Source organism: Haematobia irritans, chromosome 4, assembly GCF_050003625.1.
Source record: "Haematobia irritans isolate KBUSLIRL chromosome 4, ASM5000362v1, whole genome shotgun sequence".
Classification (NCBI taxonomy): domain Eukaryota; kingdom Metazoa; phylum Arthropoda; class Insecta; order Diptera; family Muscidae; genus Haematobia; species Haematobia irritans.
In genome coordinates, this window is record NC_134400.1 from 165918922 (window position 1) to 165937562 (window position 18641).

The 18641-nt window shown below is 27.5% G+C and overlaps 1 protein-coding gene across 16 annotated transcripts in view; it reads left to right on the top strand.

The window, feature by feature from the left end:
- The window catches only part of Sarm (sterile alpha and armadillo motif), a 309482-nt gene that overhangs the window by 209698 nt on the left and 81143 nt on the right, over positions 1-18641 (top strand). For 2 of the 16 annotated variants that reach the window (XM_075308457.1, XM_075308459.1), the window contains exon 2: positions 10691-11170. The exons of 11 other annotated variants lie outside the window; for them this stretch is intronic. The gene's annotated coding sequence lies outside the window, so the exon portion shown is untranslated. Of the gene's footprint in view, positions 1-7460; positions 7591-10690; positions 11171-18641 lie in introns of those variants that run through there. 3 more of the 16 variants (XM_075308458.1, XM_075308460.1, XM_075308463.1) reach the window with 3 other exon arrangements.

An 18641-nucleotide genomic window follows, 5' to 3' on the forward strand; every position in this document is an offset into this window, starting at 1 on the left:
CGTGGAACAGGGTATTATAAGTTAGTGCATATGTTTGCAACACCCAGAAGGAGACGAGATAGACACATGGTGTATTTGGCAAAAATGCTCAGGGTGGGCTCCTGAGTCGATATAGCCATGTCCGTCTGTCCGTCTGTCCGTGAACACATTTTTGTAATCAAAGTCTAGGTCGCAGTTTTAGCCCAATCGACTTCAAATTTGGCACAAGTATGTGTTTTGACTCAGAATAGATCCCTATTGATTTTGGAAGAAATCGGTTCAGATTTAGATATAGCTCCCATATATATATATATTTCGCCCGATATGGACTTATATGGCCCCAGAAGCCAGAGTTTTACCCTAATTTACTTAAAATTTTGCACAAGAAGAGCAATTAGTACTATAGTCAAGTGTGCCAAATTTGATTGAAATCGGTTCAGATTTAGATATAGCTCCCATATATATCTTTCGCCCGATTTACACTCATATGACCACAGAGGCTAATTTTTTGCTCCGATTTAGTTGAAATTTTGTACAGGGAGTAGAATTAGCATTGTAGCTATGCGTGCCAAATTTGGTTGAAATCGGTTCAGAGTTAGATATAGCTCCAATATATAGCTTTCGGCCGATTTACACTCATACGACCACAGAGGCCAATTTTTTTGTCCGATTTATTTGAAATTTTGCACAAGGAGTAGAATTAGCATTGTAGCTATGCGTGCCAAATTTGGTTGAAATCGGTTCAGATTTAGATATATCTCCCATATATAGCTTTCGCCCGATTTACACTCATATGACCACAGAGGCCAATTTTTAACTCCGATTTAGTTGCAATTTTGCACAGGGAGTAGAATTAGCATTGTAACTATGCGTGCCAAATTTGGTTGAAATCGGTTCAGATTTTGTCCGATTTAGTTGAAATTTTGCACAGGGAGTAGAATTAGCATTGTTGCTATGAGTGCCAAATTTGGTTGAAATCGGTTCGGATTTAGATATAGCTCCCATATATATGTTTTTCTGATTTCGACAGAAATTGTCAAAATACCAACATTTTCCTTGTAAAATCACCACTGCTTAGTCGAAAAGTTGTAAAAATTACTCGAATTTTCCTAAACTTATAATACATATATATCGAGCGATAAATCATAAATAAACTTTTGCGAAGTTTCCTTTAAATTGCTTCAGATTTAAATGTTTCCCATATTTTTTTTTACTAACATTGTGTTCCACCCTAGTGCATTAGCCGACTTAAATTTTGAGTCTATAGATTTTGTAGAAGTCTATCAAATTTTGTCCAGATCGAGTGGTATTTAAATGTATGTATTTGGGACAAACCTTTATATATAGCCCTTAACACATTTGACGGATGTGATATGGTATCGAAAATTTAGATTTACAAAGTGGTGCAGGGTATAATATAGTCGGCCCCGTCCGACTTTAGACTTTCCTTACTTGTTATTTCTATTTATTTCTATAGAAAATTGTGACAAACTTTTATTTCTGTAGAAAATTTTGTCAAAATTTTATTTCCTGTAGAAAATTTTGTCAAAATTTTATTTCAATAGAAAATTTTGTTAAAATGTTATTTTTATAGAAAATTTTGTCAACATTTTATTTTTATAGAAAATGTTGTTAAAATTTTATTTCTATAGAAAATTTGATCAAAATTTTGTGTCTATAGAAAATTTTTTCAAAATTTTATTTCTATAGAAAATGTTAATAGTTTACTTCTATAAAAAAGATTTGTCTGAATTTTATTTCTATAAAAAAATTGTATGAATTTTATTTCTATAGAAAATTTTGTCAAAATTTTATTTCAATAGAAAATTTTGTTAAAATGTTGTTTCTATAGAAAATTTTGTCAACATTTTATTTCTATAGAAAATTTTGTCAAAATTTTATTTTATAGTAAATTTTGTCAAAATTTCCTTTTGTATAGGATATTTTGTCAAAATTTCATTTTTATAGAAAATTTGATCAAAATTTTGTGTCTATAGAAAATTTTTTCAAATTTTTATTTCTATAGAAAATGTTAATAGTTTACTTCTATAAAAAAGATTTGTCTAAATTTTATTTCTATAAAAAAATTGCATGAATTTGATCTCTATAGAAAATTTTGTCAAAATTTTATTTCAATAGAAAATTTTGTTAAAATGTTGTTTCGATAGAAAATTTTGTCAACATTTTATTTTATAGTAAATTTTTTTCTTTTTATAGTAAATTTTGTCAAAATTTCATATTTATAGAAAATTTGATCAAAATTTTGTGTCTATAGAAAATTTGGTCAAAATTTTATTTCAATAGGAAATTTTGTCAAAATTTTATTTCTATAAAAAATTTCGTCAAAATTTTATTTTTATAGAAAATTTTGTTAAAATTTTATTTCTATAGAAAATTTTGTTAAAATGTTATTTCTATAGAAAATTTTGTTAAATGTTTATATCTATAGAAAATTTTGTTAAAATTTTATTTCTATAGAAAATTTTGTCAAAATTGCATTTCTATAGAAAATTTTATCAAAATTGTATTTCTATAGAAAGTAATGGCAAAATTTTATTTCTATAGAAAATAATGGCAAAATTTTATTGCTATATAAAATTTTTACAAAATTTTCTTGCTGTACAAAATTTTTGAATAATTTTGTATCTATACAAAATTTTTTTAAAAGGTTATTTCTGTACAAAATTTGGCAAAATTTTATTTCTATAGAAAATTTTGGCAAAATTTTATTTCTATAGAAAATTTTGGCAAAAATTTATTTCTATAGGAAATTTTGGCAAAATTTTATTTCTATAGAAAATTTTGGCAAAATTTTATTTCTATAGAAAATTTTGTTAAATTTTTATTTCTATAGAAAATTTTATTTCCATAGAAATTTTTGTCCAATTTTTATTTCTACAGAAAATTTTGTCAAAATTTTGGTTCTATAGAAAATTTTGAAAAATTACCGATTTGATTAAAATGGACCAAAATCAACCAAATTCTGTCCGACTATCGCACAGTGGTTCCAAATCGCTTTTTGATTGGAAATAATTCTGTAACAAAATTTTTCTGTGTGTGAAAGCTGAAGTGTTTTCCCCTAAGTTTGCCAATTTGTGGGCCCCTAGTGGGTCCACGGGCTGACTTGTAGGCATTGAAATTGGTCACCTCGGGGGTATGAAATTTTGTTTTAGCTGTAAACTCCGCAATTTTGAACCGCTTTCGATGATTTTTTCTTTGCTGAACTTGTAAAGCTCTATAAGTTCGCGTGCGTGTACAATTATCTTTTATCGTTTGCAAGATATGGGCACTACAATTTTTATGGGCAAAATTTTGACAAAGTGGGGTCAGTATTTTGAACTTAGAAGTTCTATTTTTGAGTGGATTCGTAATTTTCTTCTTAACTTTCACACACAAAATATGTTGATATCTTTATCCGTTCAAAGGTTACAGAATTATTTCCAAAATAAAAGCGATTTGGAACCACTGGGCGTTGGACCAAATTTAAAAATTAATAATTTTTTGGACCAATTTTGATCCGATCGAACCAAAAATGGCAACCCTGACACAAAACAACAATTTAGCAGAGTTACCATTATATAATTGAAAAATTAGAGACTTTTTCCACGAGGTCATAGTTGTGTGCATTTAAATTTTGTAGTTTTTATATTTTGTTGTGTCAATGGAAAATTTTCTTTTTATTTTCTACGCTCATAAAAGCATGAACCCTCCATGAATCCGTAGTTAAACTAACGATAAATTTGACAAATTTTTATTGGAAAGAAACTGTATGTTTGTAGTTAAATTTTATTATTTTTTTTTTTCAAAAATTTTCACAGCTCTTTGTTTTTTAAGTATGTATCAAACATGTTATAAACTAAGCGTGGTTATAGAGTTCAACGATCGTACACAAAAGTTCAAAATGAACTAAAACCAAAATAAAATTTTCCTACGATTCCCAAAAATAGTAAGAATGAACTACAGTATGGTTGAAATGGTCATGATTTGGTGCCAATGATTTTCTTCTTTACTGTTAGTTTATTTTTTTTCTATGAGAGGGTGTAATTTCGTCAGTTGTAGTTAAAGAGCACACCAGGACATTAAATGTGGAGTATAATCTAGTTCAATTTTCGCACGACGTGGTTCATTCTTGCTATAAAACAGTTTACGTTTTCTATGCAGGACACTAAATACAATTTAACTTTATTTTAATTCATGAAAATTATTATGTCTTAGTGAAAATTCCCCCAATATGAGAAAGTTTCCTTCACTTTAAAGTTTTTTTTGTGTATTTTTTTTTTACTAAATTCATATTTCCCACAAAATTGTTAAAAAAATTGGTAAAATTTTTTAATTTTACCAAAAATGAGTTTATTATGAACTTCGTATGACGCTAAAACAATTTTCGCAATTTCGAACTCCAATTTCTAATACCGATTTAAGAAATTTTCTTTAACAAGTAAAAAACAAAAAAAAATAACGTCTAATAAACTCACTTGAATTTATCGAAAAATATTTACTTATTTTTGTGATATAAAATAAAATTTTCTAAAATTAACCTACATTTGCTTCTCTGGTGGGTTCACGTTTTGTGAGTGTACGTGTTCGATCTTTTTTACATGCAATTAGTAGAACTAACGCCCATAGTGACCAGCGTATAATAACTATGATCTGTGTGGAAATATGTTATACTGAAAAAAATATTTTTTATCTTCAATCATGGAATTAATTGAATCAATTAATTTTTGAAATTGAAATGTCTTAAATCACAGAAATGATAGTATCAATTAAAAAATTAATTGATCCAATTAACAAATTAATTGGTACTATTCTTTTTTGTGATTGATGTTTGTTTGAATTAAAAAATTTGTTGAATCAATTAAAAATTTGTAATAAATATTTTTTAAAACTCAATTAAGACTTTAATTGAAAAAATTTTCGTGAATTTTTTTCTGTCCACACTGAAAAAATATTCATCTTGTATAAATTTTATTACACGCGATTTACACACTGTTGACGAAAAATTTCTTTAAAATAAAGAAAACTTTATTGCAAGAAAGTTCATAATTTTAGTTTTGATAGTTTGTTTCATTAAATTAAGGATACGAATATTTGAGCTTTTTTTATTTTACGGTAAAGTCGTGTGTCTTGGAAGTAATAAAATAATTTCATTAATTTAAAGAAACATTTTTGTTTATTTAAAATTAAAATATAATATTGGATCTATGGATTAAATATTACTTATTTTTAATTGAAAACAAAAATCTTTAACATAAAGAAGATTTAATTAAACGAAAGTTCGTAGTTCTAGCTTTAATTTAGAATGCGAATCTTTGAAATTTGCGTTCCTCCGATTGGATAAACAAAACTTCAAATATAAACTACGATTTATTTTGAGGACTTTGATTTTAGGTTTTTTTATTAATAAAATATTTAATAAAAAAATATTTAATTAATAAAATATTTTATTTAATTAATAAAATATTTTTTTTGTTATGAAGTATCTGTTTTATTTTATATTTCCAAACTTACATTTATTTGAGTGTGAATAACAATATTAACATAAAAAGTCGATAAATAAGATCTGTATCCTAATTTTTATATTATAGAGCTTGGATCTATAGCTAAAGACATCTCCCTAAAAATGGTTTTATTTTAAAGACACCGCAGCAATGGCTCTAAAATCTTTGGATCCAAATAAACTTTTATTATAGCACACACAATAAAAAATTGTTTATCTAACTAATTTTTGAATTGGAATGTCTTTAATCACAGAAATGATAGTATCAATTAAAAATTAATTGATCTAACTAAAAAAATTAATTGATACTATTAATTTTTGTGATTGATTTTTCAATTGAAAATTTTTAAAAATCAATTAAGACTTTAATTGGAATAATGTTCGTAAATTTTTTTCTGTTTACCAATAAAGGGTGATACGGTCAAAATTTGGTCAATATAAACTTGACGTATTTCTTTCAATTTTGCATTTAAAAAACCTGAACACCCCTCATTTTGAAGGTGTGTGTGTGTGCAGAATGTTGCTCCTATTTTGATTTTGGAATTCACTCTTCAGCTGTCAAAATGCCGTCCAAGCAAGAAGAGCAGCGTATCAAAATTTTGCTCGCGCATCGCGAAAATCCGAGGTACTCGCACGCAAAACTGGCAAAATCGCTAAAAGTTGCCAAATCAACCGTTACAAATGTAATTAAAGTGTTTGGGGAACGTTTGTCGACAGCCAAGAAGTCTGGAGCGGGGGGAAATCGAAAACCGGAAGCCGCTGAGACGACAAAGAGAGTTGCCGGTAGTTTCAAGCGAAACCCTAACCTCTCTCTCCGAGATGCCGCAAATAAGCTGGGTGTATCGTCCACAACCGAGCATCGAGCCAAAAAACGAGCCGGACTATCGACTTACAAGAAGGTAGTGACTCCAAAATAGCGATGATAAACAAAATACGACGGCCAAAGCGCGATCCCGGAGGCTGTACACGACGATGCTGACGAAGTTTGACTACGTTGTAATGGACGACGAAACCTACGTCAAAGCCGACTACAAGCAGCTTCCGGGACAGGAGTTTTATACGGCAAAAGGAAGGGGAAAGGTAACAGATATTTTCAAGCACATAAAACTGTCAAAGTTCGCAAAGAAATATCTGGTTTGGCAAGCCATCTGTACCTGTGGCTTGAAAAGCAGCATTTTCATAGCTTCCGGGACTGTCCAAGAAACCAAGAAATTTACGTGAAAGAGTGTTTGAATAAACGTCTGCTGCCTTTCCTGAAGAAACACGGTTGTTCCGTACTGTTTTGGCCGGATTTGACATCTTGCCATTACGGTAAAAAGGCCATGGAGTGGTACGCCGCCAACAACGTGCAGGTGGTTCCCAAGGACAAGAACCCTCCCAACACGCCAGAGCTCCGCCCAATTAAGAAATACTGGGCTATTGTCAAGCGGAACCTAAAGAAGACAACAAAAAAACTGCTAGGGACGAGCAGCAGTTCAAGGCAAACTGGCTCTGCGGCGAAGAAGGTGGACAAGGTGGCTGTACAAAATCTGATGGCAGGTGTCAAGCGTGAGGCCCGGCAATTCGGATTTGGAAAAGCGAAAGCCTAACTGAATATTTTTCTTGAATTTTATACTAATTAAACTTGAAAAAGAAATTTAATTTGATTTTTTAAATAAACGATTTCACCGATTTACACGCGTTTTTCCCTTGACCAAATTTTGACCGTATCACCCTTTAATATTGATCGGCTTTTTAAATTTCAAAAATTTGAAAACATTTTCCACAAAAGTCGAAAATCGACTTTTAGTCAATAAACCAATAAATATGTTTACAAATGTTATCGTATATATATATATATGTATATATATAAAAAAATCGGTTGATCTAAAAAATATATTTGTTACTTTATAATTTCTCAGTGTAATTACGTGTTAATGTGTTCTAGAGTTGGTATTGTCTATTAATGTCAATTGGATTCTTTTCTGAATTATATCAAAAGGCTTCGATTACGTTCAATATCATGGACGGATATCCGTTACGACTTTACGCAAATTCAGAGCTATACAAGTCTTACAAGTATAGTCGGATGTATAGATGGACGCATCTATGTGGTAAAATCCTGCGAACAGGTGCGTTGAAAAATCAGTGTTATTATCTATTATAAATGTCAATAACAATTGCCGTTATATAAATTGCAGTTATATAAATATTCTAATAATTACTTTAAATTAGATAGTAAATAAAATTAGAATTAAAAACGAAAATTTTAATTTAAAAATTAAAATCAAAAATAAAAATAATAATTAATTAAAATTAAATTAAACTTACAATTAAAATTAAAATTATAATTATAATAAATATAATAAAAATTAATTTACAATTAATTGTTATTCGAGCTTGATGGAAAAATAAGATTAAGGAACTTGATCAATTGAGTCATTGAAAAGAAAACGCCAATCCTGCATTTGGACGTTAATCGCCAAATGAGGCTAACATGAAAAATAATACAAATTGCAATTAAAACTAAAATTAATATTAAACTTAAAAATAAAATTAAACTTAAACTTAAAAATAAAATTAAAAACAAAATAGAAATTAAAATTAAAATAAAAGTTACAATTAGAATTAAAATCAAAATTAAAATTAAAATAAAATATAATAAAAATTAATTATTATTCCAGCTTTATGGAAAAATAAGATTAAGAAACTTGGTCAATTGAGTCATTGAAAAGAAAACGCCAAACGTGCATTTGGACGTTACTCGCCAAATGAGGCTAACATGAAAAATAATAAAAATAGCAATTAAAATTAAAACTAAAAATACAATTAAAATTAAAATTAAACTTAAAAATAAAAATAAAATTAAAGTTAAAAATAAAAATAATATTAAAATCAAAATTAAAATAAAATAAAAATAAAAATTTATTTACAATCAATTATTATTCGAGCTTTATGGGAAAATAAGATTAAGGAACGTGATCAATTAAGTCATTGAAAAGAAAACGCCAATCATGCATTTGGACGTTACTCGCCAAATGAGGCTAACATGAAAAATAATAAAAATAGCAATTAAAATTAAAACTAAAAATACAATTAAAATTAAACTTAAAAATAAAAATAAAATTAAAAATAAAAATAAAAATAATATTAAAATCAAAATTAAAACAAAATATAAATTAAAATAAAAATTTATTTACAATCAATTATTATTCGAGCTTTATGGGAAAATAAGATTAAGGAACTTGATCAATTAAGTCATTGAAAAGAAAACGCCAATCATGCATTTGGACGTTAATCGCCAAATGAGGCTAACATGAAAAATAATATAAATAGCAATTAAAATTAAAACTAAAATTAAAATTAAAATTAAAAATAAAAGTAAAATTAAAATTAAAACTATAAATAAAAATAATATTAAAATCAAAATTAAAATAAAATATAAATAAAAATAAAAATTTATTTACAATCAATTATTATTCGAGCTTTATGGAAAAATAAGATTAAGGAACTTGATCAATTGAGTCATTGAAAAGAAAACGCCAAACGTGCATTTGGACGTTACTCGCCAAATGAGGCTAACATGAAAAATAATAAAAATAGCAATTAAAATTAAAACTAAATCTAAAAATACAATTAAAACTAAAATTAAAATTAAACTTAAAAATAAAAATAAAATTAAAATTAAAAATAATATTAAAATCAAAATTAAAATAAAATATAATAAAAATTAATTTACAATTAATTATTATTCGAGCTTTATGCAAAAATAAGATTAAGGAACTTTATCAATAGAGCCATTGAAAAAAAAAACGCCAAACATGCATTTGAACGTTAATCGCCAAATGAGGCTAACATGAAAAATAAAAAAAAATTGCAATTAAAAATAAAATTAATATAATTTAATATTAAATTAAATTTATTTGAATTGAATTGTACGAGATTGTTTTAAGCAAAATTTTTGTATTTTTGGTTAATAAAAAAACTAAAAATAAAATTCTATTTTCAATTATATTAAATTAAAATTATTTGGATTGAATTATACGAGATTGTTTTAAGCAAAATTTTAGTATTTTTGGTTAATAATTTTAAAAATGAAGGTTGGTTTTTTCACATCGACTTATTAGAAATGGACGTGTCATAAAATTTTCTTGAAACCCGGGCCCACAAACGCATATGGCCTCCATGTTAATTCATTGTCCAATTTTTAACTAAAGTCCATGTGAAAAGTAAATCAATTCTAAGGATTTCTCTTCAGTGGACATTTCTGGTTTTTCCAAAATTTAAAAATAAAATTCTATTTTAAATTATATTAAATTAAAATTATTTGGATTGAATTATACGATATTGATTTAAGCGACATTTTAGTATTTTTGTTTAATAATTTTAAAAATGAAGGTTGGTTTTTTTAACCTCGACTTATTAGAAATGGACGTGTCATCAAATTTTCTTGAAACCCGGGTCCACAAACGCATATGGCCTCCATGTTAATTCATTGTCCAGTTTTTAACTAAAGTCCATGTGAAAAGTAAATCAATTCTAAGGATTTATCTTCAGTGGACATTTCTGGCTTTTCCAAAATATTTTTTTTTAATCATTCTAATATTGTTAATTTGTCTACTTATTATTATAGGGTGTGTATATATCACATTTGAAGTTCCTAAAAAAAAACCTTGCGCAGCTAAAGCTCTAGAGACTTTTTAGGGAAGGATAAAAATTCCCATTTATCTAATTAACTTTGAAAAATACACCCTTTGAAAATACAAATGAAATTTAAAACTTAAAACAACAAGAAATAAAATTAACAAATATAATTAAAATTATCTTTAAGTACACAACCATAGAGATATTTATGTGGGTACATTTTTGCAAGGCAAGGGGCGATCAAAAAGAAACGTTTCTACATATCAATTTTGCCTATCTTCTCTAACAGGGAGAGAACAAAAAATAACTGGCAAAAAGAAAAAAATTGAGAAGAAGGTTATTTCAAATTCTAACTGATTCTCGTCTTTACTCAGTTCTTGAAAAACGCTTGAAGTTAAAGGTAAACCAAAATAAACCTAAACGCGCTGCCTAAAAATGAATTGCCTACAGAAAATTGCAGGCGGGAAATGAAAGTGAAGTAATAAAATACTCATAAAAATAATTTTAATATATTTTAAAAATTTTTATATTTCAAAATACATATATTCTATATTTCTCCTTTAATTGTCAATATAACAAAAAAAAAAGAGTTTTCTAGATCAAATAAACGAAAAGTGTAAAAGCAACATTAACAACGAATCAACCCAAAAAGTAAAATTACCAAAAATTGATAACAATACCATCACAATTAGTAGCAACAACAAATTAAAAAAAAAAAAAACAAAAATCTATATATTAAATGATATCAATACGTACAACAAAAGTACAACGAACAGAAAAGACATATCTATAAGTATTGACAAAAGTTTGGAATAGAAATAGTTATTCTGATTTTTACAAATCAATTTTTAAAAATAGAAATTAAGTCAAACAAAAATATTAAGTGGTGAAAAATTATTAATTAAAAATTAAAAAAACAAACGCACACAAACACAAGTGCATGTTTCATCAACTTGACACAACAGTATTCAAAGATAAGCAACATTTCTTCGGAGAAGTCGAAAAGTTGAGATCGATAAACCAACATTAATAATACTATAAAACGGCTTTAATTCAGCAATAAACCAGGTTAGTATAGTGGAACACTAGCGACTTTTGATCGTTTCTTTTATTAAAAAAAAAAACAAAAAACTAAATATTGTATAAAATTGTGCAAATAAGCGAAGCTGGATATATAGCAGCTTCGCCGTCGGCTGAAAAGAATCGACAATTTGTAAATCGATATACACTACTTTTCCAGCCGATTCATGAACACGAAAATTAAAATATCATCACCAAAATGCACAAAAGTAAAATGCTATATTATTTTCTTATTTTTCTTTAATTTTATTGCTCAAAAGCAATAATTTCGGAAAAAACATAAAATTTCAGAATCAATTTGTATTGATTGTAATTGGCAATATTGCACTAGAATTTTGAATTTTCTATAGAAACAATATTTGGACAAAATTTTCCATAGAAATAAAATTTGGACAAAATTTCTATACAAATAAAATTTGGACAAAATTTTCTATAGAAATAATATTTTTTTTTTAATCCATGTTGTTGTTATATCCACCACCATAGAATGGTGACGGGGGTATACTAAGTTTGTCATTCCGTTTGTAACACATCGAAATATCGATTTCCGACTATATAAAGTATATATATTCTTGATCAGGGAGAAATTCTAAGACAATATAACGATGTCCGTCTGTCTGGCTGTCTGTCTGTTGTAATCACGCTACAGTCTTCAACAATGAAGCAATCGTGCTGAAATTTTGCACAAACTCGTCTTTTGTCTGCAGGCAGGTCAAGTTCGAAGATGGGCTATATCGGTCCAGGTTTTAATATAGTCCCCATATAAACCTCCCGATTTGGGGTCTTGGGCTTATAGAAATCGTAGTTTTTATCCAATTTGCCTGAAATTTGAAATCTAGAGGTATTTTATGATCATAAAAAGGTGTGCCAAAAATGGGGAGTATCGGTCCATGTTTTGGTATAGCCCCATATAGACCGATCTCCCGATGTTACTTCTTGGGTTTATAAAAACCGCAGTTTTTATCCAATTTACCTGAAATTGGAAATCTAGAGGTATTGTAGAACCACAAATACGTGTGCCAAAAATTGTGAGTATCGGTCCATATTTTGGTATAGCCCCCATATAAAACGACCTCCCGATTTGGGGTCTTGAGCTTATAGAAACCGTAGTTTTTATCCAATTTGTGTGAAATTTGAAGTCTAGAGGTATTTTAGGACCTAAAGAGATGTACCGGTCCATATTTTGGTATAGCCCCCATATAGACCGATTTCCCGATTTTACTTCTTGGGCTTCTAGAATCCGAAGTTTGTATCCTATTTGCCTGAAATTGGAAATCTAGAGGTATTTTCGAGTCATAAAGAGGTATGCCGAAAACGGTGAGTATCGGTCCACATTTTATTATAGCCCCCATAAGAACGATCTCTCGATTTAACTCCTTGGGTTTCTAGAAATCGTAGTTTTTATCTGATTTTCCTGAAATTGTAAATATTCTGGTATTTTAGGCTCACAAAAACGTGTATCGGATTAAAATTTTATCGGTCCTTTTGTAATGCCTTCATATAGACCGACTTCACTTCTTGAGGGTGTAGAAGGCGCACTGATCATGAAAATTGCTTGAAACTCAATGTAAAATTTCCAGATTTTACTTCTACAGATTTAAGCTGCAAGTAGAGGATGCTGATGAGGAATGTGGTAATCCCGAAACGTGCGTCCATCCAACCATCTTGCAGTCTATAGGGCTTTGCCCAAATAAATTTTGACAAACATTCTTTTCCTCTGTTGGTTACGCTATAATTGTAGTTTAGTCAATGTATGGTTTTAAGCTGAAATCAAAAACAACAACATGGATTAAAGGAAAAAAAAACAACAATAACAAAACAAAACGAATAAAATAATATTTTGACAATATTTTATATAGAAATAAAATTTTGACAAAATTTTCTAAAGAAATAAAATTTTGACAAAATTTTCTATAGAAATAAAATTTGGACGAAATTGTCTATGGAAATCAAATTTTGACAAAATTTTCTATAGAAATAATATTTTGACACAATTTTCTATAGAAATAAAATTTTAACAAAATTTTCTATCGAAATCAAATTTGGACAAAATTTTTTATAGAAATAATATTTTGACACAGTTTTCTATAGAAATAAAATTTTAACAAATTTTCTATAGAAATAAAGTCTTGACAAAATTTTCTAAAGAAATAAAATTTTGACAAAATTTTCTATAGAAATCAACTTTTGACAAAATTTTCCATTTTTTTCATAATTTATTTTATTTTTAATTCAATTTTAAGTTACATTAATTTATAAATTTCATGTATGTGTATGAGTAAATATAATAATAATTATATTAACCCCGCGAAGCTATAGAAATAAAATGTTGACAAAATTTTCTATAGAAATAAAATTTGGACAAAATTTTCTATAGAAATAAAATTTTGACAAAATTTTCTATAGAAGTAATATTTTGACAAAATTTTCTATAGAAATAAAATTTTGACAAAATTTTCTATAGAAATAAAATTTTGACAAAATTTTCTATAGAAATAAAATTTTGACAAAATTTTCTATAGAAATAGAATTTTGACAAAATTTTCTATAGAATTCAAATTTTGACAAGATTTGCTATAGAAATAAAATTTTGACAAAATTTTCTATGGAAATAAAATGTTGACAAATTTTTCTATAGAAAAGTAATTTTTTGACAAAATTTTCTATAGAAATAAAATTTTGACAAAATTTTCTATAGAAATAAAATTTTGACAAAATTTTCTATAGAAATAAAATTTTGACAAAATTTTCTATAGAAATAAAATTTTTGCAAAATTTTTTATAAAAATAAAATTCTGACAAAATTTTCTACAGAAATAAAATTTGGAAAAAATTTTCTATGGAAATCAAATTTTGACAAAATTTTCTATAGAAATAAAGTCTTGACAAAATTTTCTAAAAAATAAAATTTTGACAAAATTTTCTATAGTAGTAAATATAGAAATAAAATTTTGACAAAATTTTCTATAGAAATAAAATGTTGACAAAATTTTCTCTAAAACTAAAATTTTGACAAAATTTTCTATAGAAATAAAATGTTGACAAAATTTTCTATAGAAATAAAATTTTTACAAAATTTTTTATAAAAATAAAATTCTGACAAAATTTTCTATAGAAATAAAATTTTGACAAAATTTTCTATAGAAATAAAGTCTTGACAAAATTTTCTAAAAAATAAAATTTTGACAAAATTTTCTATAGTAATAAATATAGAAATAAAATTTTGACAACATTTTCTATAGAAATAAAATTTTGACAAAATTTTCTCTAGAAATAAAATTTTGACAAAATTTTCTATAGAAATAAAATTTTAACAACATTTTCTGTAGAAATAAAATTTTGTCAAAATGAATTGTCTTTGGAATAAGTCTATAAGCTGTCAGACTAGCTTATAGTTTCGAAAAATAGATTTTATTCCATACTCACAGTCAGCGTTTCCAGAATAGTTTTGCCAAAAACCGCTAGATTTGCCCAAAAAAAAGCTAAAAAAATAGCTAGAAAAAAGCCATAAATTTGAACAAAATTTTCTATAGAAATAAGTCTTGATAAAATTTTCTAAAGAAATAAAATTTTGACAAAATTTTCTATAGAAATAACTATAGAATTAAAATTTTGACAAGATTTTCTATAGAAATAAAATTTTGACGAAATTTTCTATAGAAGTAATATTTTGACAAAATTTTCTATAGAAATAAAATGTTGACAAAATTTTCTCTAAAACTAAAATTTTGACAAAATTTTCTATAGAAATAAAATGTTGACAAAATTTTCTATAGAAATAAAATTTTTACAAAATTTTTTATAAAAATAAAATTCTGACAAAATTTTCTATAGAAATAAAATTTTGACAAAATTTTCTATAGAAATAAAGTCTTGACAAAATTTTCTAAAAAATAAAATTTTGACAAAATTTTCTATAGTAATAAATATAGAAATAAAATTTTGACAACATTTTCTATAGAAATAAAATTTTGACAAAATTTTCTCTAGAAATAAAATTTTGACAAAATTTTCTATAGAAATAAAATTTTAACAACATTTTCTGTAGAAATAAAATTTTGTCAAAATGAATTGTCTTTGGAATAAGTCTATAAGCTGTCAGACTAGCTTATAGTTTCGAAAAATAGATTTTATTCCATACTCACAGTCAGCGTTTCCAGAATAGTTTTGCCAAAAACCGCTAGATTTGCCCAAAAAAAAGCTAAAAAAAATAGCTAGAAAAAAGCCATAAATTTGAACAAAATTTTCTATAGAAATAAGTCTTGATAAAATTTTCTAAAGAAATAAAATTTTGACAAAATTTTCTATAGAAATAACTATAGAATTAAAATTTTGACAAGATTTTCTATAGAAATAAAATTTTGACGAAATTTTCTATAGAAGTAATATTTTGACAAAATTTTCTATAGAAATAAAATGTTGACAAAATTTTCTCTAGAAATAAAATTTTGACAAAATTTTCTATAGAAATAAAATGTTGACAAAATTTTCTATAGAAATAAAATTTTTACAAAATTTTTTATAAAAATAAAATTCTGACAAAATTTTCTATAGAAATAAAATTTTGACAAAATTTTCTATAGAAATAAAGTCTTGACAAAATTTTCTAAAAAATAAAATTTTGACAAAATTTTCTATAGTAATAAATATAGAAATAAAATTTTGACAACATTTTCTATAGAAATAAAATTTTGACAAAATTTTCTCTAGAAATAAAATTTTGACAAAATTTTCTATAGAAATAAAATTTTAACAACATTTTCTGTAGAAATAAAATTTTGTCAAAATGAATTGTCTTTGGAATAAGTCTATAAGCTGTCAGACTAGCTTATAGTTTCGAAAAATAGATTTTATTCCATACTCACATTCAGCGTTGCCAGAATTGTTTTGCCAAAAACCCAAAAAAATTGCCCAAAAAAAAGCTAAAAAAATAGCTAGGAAAATGCCAATTTTGTTTATATCAAAAGTCCCTTTTTCGATTGCAATTTAACAAACTTAAATGCTTTATGTCACTTAAAATGCATACTAATTTATTATATTCATTTTAATTCTACTTCTGTGAGACTGTAACACTTTTATGAATATAAGGAAAAAACTTTGCTGCAAAAATGTCCCGCATAATGGGAGGAATTATTATTAATGTTTCAATTGAGCTTTGAAATATGGGAAAAACCTTATTCCGGCAGCAAGGCTTAGATAAAAACACCGTTTTATCCATATTTCAATAGAAACATGTCGAAAATTAAAAAAAACTACAAATAAGCTAAAAGCTAAATACATTTTTCCCCCGCTAAACGACTTCAAAAAAAAAACAAGTATATACGGCCGTAAGTTCGGCCAGTCCGAAGCTTATGTACCCTCCATCATGGATTGCGTAGAAACTTCTTCTAAACACTGCCATCCAGAATCGAATTACTTAAGTTGCGGTAACGCTTGCCGATGGCAAGGTATCTTAAAACCTCCTAACACCATCTTCTAAATTGTATGTAAGTCCATACGTGCTATATATTTAATCAAAAAAGATCGATCCAATACGTATATAATTCAGTTTGACAAAGTAGACATAAAATTTTGACAAAAATTTCTACAGAAATTAAATTTTAACAAAATTTTCTATAGAAATAAAATCTTGGTAGATTATTTTTGGCTCGAGTGGCAACCATGATTATGAACCGAATAAAATTTGAACAAAATTTTCTATAGAAATAAAATTTTGACAAAATTTTCTATAGAAATAAAATTCTGACAATGATGAAAATTTTATTATGAACCGAATAAAAGTTTAACTCTAGAAATAAAATTTTGACAAAATTGTCTATAGAAATAAAATTGTGGTAGATTATTTTTGGCTCTAGTGGCAACTATGATTATGAACCGGTATGTACCAATTTTTGTGTGATTGGACCAATTTTGGTGTGGTTGTTAGCGACCATATACTAACACCACGTTCCTAATTTGAACCGGATCGGATGAATTTTGCTCCTCCAAGAGGCTCCGGAGGTCAAATCTGGAGAACGTTTTATATGGGGGCTATAAGTATATAATTATGGACCGATATGGACCAATTCTGCCACGGTTGTTAAAGATCATGTACTAACACCATGTTCCAAATTACAACCGGATTGGATGAGAGACTTCGAAAGCCAAATCTGGGGATCTGTTTATATGGGGTCTATATATAATTATGGACCGATGTGGACCAATTTTTGCATGGTTGTTAGAGTCCATATACCAACATCATGTACCAAATTTCAGGCGGATCGGATGAAATTTGCTTCTCTTTGAGGCTTCGCAACCCAAATCTGGGGATCGGTTTATATGGGCGCTATATATAATTATGGACCGATGTGGACCAATTTTTGCACGGTTGTTAGAGACCACATACCAATACAATGTACCAAATTTCAGCCGGATCGGATGCAATTTGCTTCTCTTTGAGGCTTCGCAAGCCAAATTTGGAGATCGGTTTATATGGGGTCTATATATAATTATGGACCGATGTGGACCAATTTTTGCATGATTGTTAGAGATCATATACCAACATCATGTACCAAATTTCAGCCGGATCGGATGAAATTTTCTTCTCTTTGAGGCTCGGCAAGCCAAATCTGGGGATCGGTTTATATGGGGGCTATATATAATTATAGACCGATGTGAACCAATTTTTGCACGGTTGTTAGAGACCATATACCAACACCATGTACCAAATTTCAGCCGGATCGGATGAAATTTGCTTCTCTTTTAGGCTCCGCAAGCCAAATCTGGGGATCGGTTTATATGGGGGCTATATATATACCAACACCATATACCAAATTTCAGCCGGATCGGATGAAATATGCTTCTGTTAGAGGCTCCACAAGCCAAATCTGAGGGTCCCTTTATATGGGGGCTATACGTAAAAGTGGACCGATATGGCCCATTTTCAATACCATCCGACCTACATCGATAACAACTACTTGTGCCAAGTTTCAAGTCGATAGCTTGTTTCGTTCGGAAGTTAGCGTGATTTCAACAGACGGACGGACGGACGGACATGCTTAGATCGACTCAGAATTTCACCACGACCCAGAATATATATATACTTTAGGGGGTCTTAGAGCAATATTTCGATGTGTTACAAACGGAATGACAAAGTTAATATACCCCCATCCTATGATGGAGGGTATAAAAAAAAGCCAAATCGAGCGGGAAAATAGCTAAATTGGCAACGCTGCTCACAGTCCATTTCATTTGTGTCAAGCACTGGCTTTAAGTCCTAAATAAAACACATTTTGAGGTTTCGTAGTAAAAATCTAATATAGTATATTGGATATATTGCCTAACATTTGCAACCTTGGGAAAATTTTGTATATAAAATGTCTTGTCCTTTAAAAAGAAAGATTTCCTTGGTTCGTCTGAAAGATGAAAAAAGATCCAATATTCTTAGTAATAAGAAAAGGATGACTGTCACCTCTGCCTT